Below are 5,277 nucleotides of genomic sequence, written 5' to 3'. Positions count from 1 at the left end.
CCATCACGAGCTATTGAGAAGATGGCCATAGGGGAAGTTAAACCTCAAGAAAAGGAAGATGCTGATGACACAATTGATGGGCAAATCAATCAAAATACAGCTGCAAAATCGAGGACCTCAGAATTTCGAAGATCTCTGAAAGATGTTCCGGAAAATTTCGGACATCCGAAAATATCCAGACACACTCCGGAAACTTCCGAAAATTCTGAGGAAAGTGATCAACATCAAGCCAAAGGCGAGGATTTAATCCAACCACAAGCTTCCAACCCTCATCCAAGAGTTCATCAAAGTATCCAACGGGATCATCTCATTGATAATATCTTGGGAAGCATTCGAAGAGGGGTAACTACTCGTTCTCGTTTAGCTAACTGTTGTGAACATTACTCATTTGTTTCCTCTTTGGAACCCCTTAAGGTAGATGAGGTGCTGGAGGACTCGGATTGGGTTATGGCCATGCAAGAGGAGTTGAACAACTTCACAAGGAATGAAGTCTGGTCCTTAGTGGAACGCCCCAAGCAAAATGTGATTGGAACCAAGTGGGTGTTTCGCAACACACAAGATGAAAATGGTGTGGTTACAAGAAACATGGCAAGGTTGGTTGCTCAAGGATTCACTCAAGTCGAGGGATTGGATTTTGGGGAAACTTATGCACCGGTGGCAAGACTAGAAACTATCCGCATACTATTAGTCTATGACACCCATCATGACTTCAAGCTATATCAAATGGATGTCAAGAGTGCTTTCTTGAATGGCCCAATCTTCGAAGTTGTATATGTTGAGCAACCACCAGGCCTTGAAGATCCAAAATTGCCCAACCATGTCTACAAGCTCCATAAGGCGCTCTATGGGCTTAAACAAGCACCAAGAGCATGGTATGAATGCCTTAAAGATTTTCTATTAAGGAAAGTCTTTGAGATAGGCAAAGCCGATCCTACTCTCTTCACTCGCAGAAGGGATAACGATATCTTTGTATGCCAAATATATGTCGATGATATAATATTTGGTTCTACTAATCAAATATGGGTTGAAGAGTTTAGTAGGATCATGACCAAGAGATTTGAGATGTCCATGATGGGAGAGTTGAAGTTCTTTCTAGGTTTTCAAATCAAGCAACTCAAGGATGGCACCTTCATAAGTCAAACCAAGTACACACAAGTTATGCTCAAGAAGTTTGACATGGAGAATGCCAAGCCCATCAAGACTTCTATGCCAACCAATGGACATCTTGATCTAAATGAAGATGGTAAGAGCGTGGATCAAAAGGTATATCGATCCATGATAGGCTCATTGCTTTATCTTTGTGCATCTAGGCCCGATATCATGTTTAGTGTATGCATGTGTGCAAGGTTTCAAGCTAATCCTAAAGAATGTCATCTTATGGCCGTTAAGAGAATTCTAAGATATCTAGTACACACTCCTAACCTTGGCTTATGGTATCCTAAAGGCTCCACTTTCAATCTACTTGGCTATTCCGATTCGGATTATGCCAGTTGCAAGGTAGATAGAAAGAGTACATCCGGGACTTGTCAATTTATTGGTAGGTCCTTGGTGTCTTGGAGCTCTAAGAACAAAACTCCATTGCCCTATCCACCGCCGAGGCTGAGTATGTTGCGGCTGGTGCTTGTTGTGCCCAACTACTTTGGATGAGGTTTACATTGAGAGACTTTGGTTGTGAGTTCAACAAAATACCTCTCCTATGTGACAATGAGAGTTGTTATAGGACTATTAAGTAAGATAGAACAACTCGTTGCTTCACTTATATTCATCGATCTAATTTCCAGCAAGTCTTGCTAGGGGGCGTAGTTGTTTTCGGAAAAGTTCGGATTTCTTCGAAAATTTCCAGACGTTTATTGTGAATTTCGGTAAACAAATCCTTTATCTTATGTGTTTATTGTGTTCTTCAAGTTCTTGTTGACCTGGAGCTTGATTCGTGTTGTTCTACATTTTGGTGAAGTTTCTCTCATAAAGATCACCTGTAGTAGTTTCTATATATCATTGTTGATCTTTTGATTCAAATAGATTTTGTAGAAACCTATTTGTTTTTGAATTTCATAGAGTAGTTTTTACTCTGTCGGAAGTTCCAGCCCTGTACCGGAAGTTCCGACCCCGTCAAAAGTTCCGACACAGCGTCAGAAGTTCCAACCCATTTAACACCGTTGCGAAGAATTTTTCAAGTTTTATAGATCAAGCCTATTCACCCTCAACTAGGCATCACACGATCCTTTCAGTGAGGTCAGCCAAACAGCTGGAAGCATGCTGAGTCGCCCCTCGCCCCAAGCTAGAGTGGTTGGACGAGCAACGATAGGCACGCTGAGTCATCTGTAGAGCCTAGCCCCTGAGCCTGGGAGCTGGCCAAGCCACATAAGCACGCCAAGTCGCCTCCCGCCCCAAGCCAGAGAGGTTGCCTGAGCAACGAGAGGCACGCGAAGTGGTTTCTGAGCTGTAAAAGGACAAAACATTATATAGCATAACGTAGAATATTGAATAACTCGAAATTTTAATCGGCGTAAAAGTAAATCCTTGCGCGTCCTAATCTTGTGGGCTATGTAATTTTCTCAGGTAGTTAGCCCGTTATGCTTAAACACCTAGCCTTGCTTAGCCAGCAGTCTGCTGAGAGCGGATCTCGAGCTTGTAGATGGGGCATCACAAGATGAGTCGAGGTTTCACGGATTAAAGCGTGTGCTACCCGAATACTTTAGCAACCGTTAAGAGAGACGGACAAGCCGCAAAGCAGTTGGAACTATTCGGGAAAGTAAGAGTGTGCGCTGGGCACTTGTAGAGCGCATCACTGAGTGCCCGTGTAGTGGATGGACTAAGCTGTATAAATAGTCAGGGTGTGACCGAGGTGGTCGGCGAAAGTCATGGAGATATAGAAAAGTCGGGGCATATTGAGATATACGAAAGTTGTAAATATTTAATTGAATATATGACTTAGCTTGATTCATGGTCGAATTGGAGAGTCAACGTCATGCCCGAGTGGACCGCCATTGGTGAACAGTTGTTGATGAAGCTGATACTGTGTTCGGGTGGTAGGAGTGGTCGACTGTGCTGGCTACAGGGGCAGTGATGCGTGGTTTGCTGCTGCCGAGTCGATGCGGCCATTGGGTAGTCGCTGCACTTGCAGTAGGGCACTTGTGGTTGTGCTGTTGACAAGCCTTCAAGCGCACCAGCGCATGCGTGAGCTCCGAGCTGTGATCCGCACCGTGGGATAGCTCCATGTTTCATTGCCCAAAGCAATGCAAAACAGCCATGCATGCACCAACATTAAAGAAATAATAGATTATAAAATAAAGGAGCAGATCATATCGGGGATATAGAAGAAAAATAATGAAAGCAAAAGAATATCCCTGATATACGCATGTATCCTGATCCATCCGTCACGCACATGCCAGAGGCAACCGAATCACCCATGCATGGTGAAGCATCCCCACATCAGCGGAGACTAAATGTGATGCAAATATCAGTCTCAGGAGGCTGATAACACATTTATTCAACAAATAGTTCAATTGTCGTACAACTCCCGAGAGAGTGGGCATGAAAGCCACGCCGCGATAATAAGCAAATAAATAACAACGGCTAGCTAAGCGACTGCCAAAAAACAGCACTCAGGACTACACATCAGCAGAAGCATCTTGCGAAGGCCAACACCTCAGGCAGCGTTGGGTGCGGACACGACCTCCTACTCAAAGTCCTCGGCGACGAAGTCCGGGTCTTCCTCTGTAGCAACGAAGCAAGGGTGAGTACAAAAGTACTCAACAAGTCCAACCCCATCCACGGAGGGGGATACAATCAAGAGTATACACGGATATATCAAGAATGAGGCTAAGGTTCATTTTGCCATAAAGCTAGGTTTTTCCAACACGTGCAAGGGTTCATTTTCAAAAGAGTTTTCGCAAAGCTTTTCCTTTAGTAACTGAAACATTGAGTGGGGTTGATCCTACACAAAAGATCCAAGTTTTATTGCTATCGGACTCCCCGTCCACCATAGCCCGCGGCACAACTGTCGGACACTTCCAAAATCCAACACACGACATAAAAACCATCCAACTCCAAATGCTAGTTATGTGATCAAGCCGTAACTCGTCCAATGCCGTGGACACGGCTACCCGGATAGGTTTTAACTCTGTAGAGGTTGTACACTTTTCCCAGAAGTAGGGTACCACAGCATGATCACCTTAGTGCCGGCGCGGATCCTAACAAAGCCATTACCCACCTTAGCTAAGACTGACTAGCCAACACGGGAGCACCCAAGGGGTTAACGACCTATCTAGGAGGCCGTAACTGGGACCTAAGTCACAAAGATCTTACTCATTTTCCATGGGCTGCCGTTGCTTACCAGCTCACCTGAAGACTAACAGTTTAGCTAGTGGGATTTATGATAAGCCGTTGGCCATACAACGGTTGAGTGGTTGCACGATGGTTGAATTAGGCAAGATGACACATCAACTCGGTCCTTAACCATGACAAGATGGACATCTCCCAACCTTGCTCAACCACTAAGGTACGAGCTCAACATTCTGGCATTTCACACAAGAAACACCCGTCCATCTCATCTAAGCATTTCTTGCCTTTATACCCGAAGACCCATTTTCTCATTTGAAAACACTCACACATTTATTCTCGAAATAAACCACTGTAGTCATGATTGGATTTGAGTAACAAGGTCCTAAGCATTCTAGTAGTAATTATCATCTAAACAGAGCATGTGATATTTAGAGATAATTATAGGATAACAAGGAATGTTCATAACAATCAAGGGTGGCTATCCAACCGTGTCTTGCAATACAACAATATGCATCTTTATAAAATAGGCGATAGGTTGTGTTTGAAAAACTAGGAATAAATATGCATCAAAGGGTGAGATTGGACTTGCCGTCCTCAAAGCCTTCCGGGAGTTCCAGCTCGCGCTGCTGGTCCTCAGGCTCGGGCTCGCGGTCAAACTCCTCCTCGTGCTCCGTCTCAGGTACTCCGCGATCTACGGTACACACAAACGAGCACACAATAAATAAAAAGAAAATACGATTTTACCCGTTGAGCTCCGAACAGAGAATGCGAACGAAAAATAGGTGGGATGAGTATTTTCATGAAATTTGGATATGCCTCGGTGGAAGTATACTGGAGGATGACGTGGTCGAATTTGGGATTAATTGGAGGAAGTTTGGCACATGAAATGATGAGTTAACGGAGTATTAGGGGCTTAAAAGAAGGTTTAGGACTGATTTACGAGAAACCAGGGACCTATTTGTAAATATTTTTGGGTGGTGGAGGGGCACATCT

The 5,277-nt window shown here is 44.2% G+C and overlaps 1 pseudogene; it reads left to right on the top strand.

Annotated features, from left to right (window-relative positions):
• Positions 1 to 1,121: 1,121 nt before the first annotated feature.
• On the top strand, positions 1,122 to 1,733 carry LOC140223205 (secreted RxLR effector protein 161-like; annotated as a pseudogene).
• Positions 1,734 to 5,277: the final 3,544 nt, after the last annotated feature.

This window comes from Setaria viridis, chromosome 6, assembly GCF_005286985.2.
Source record: "Setaria viridis chromosome 6, Setaria_viridis_v4.0, whole genome shotgun sequence".
Classification (NCBI taxonomy): Eukaryota; Viridiplantae; Streptophyta; class Magnoliopsida; order Poales; family Poaceae; genus Setaria; species Setaria viridis.
Note: the sequence above shows the minus strand (reverse complement) of the source record. Positions and strands in the feature narration are given on the sequence as shown.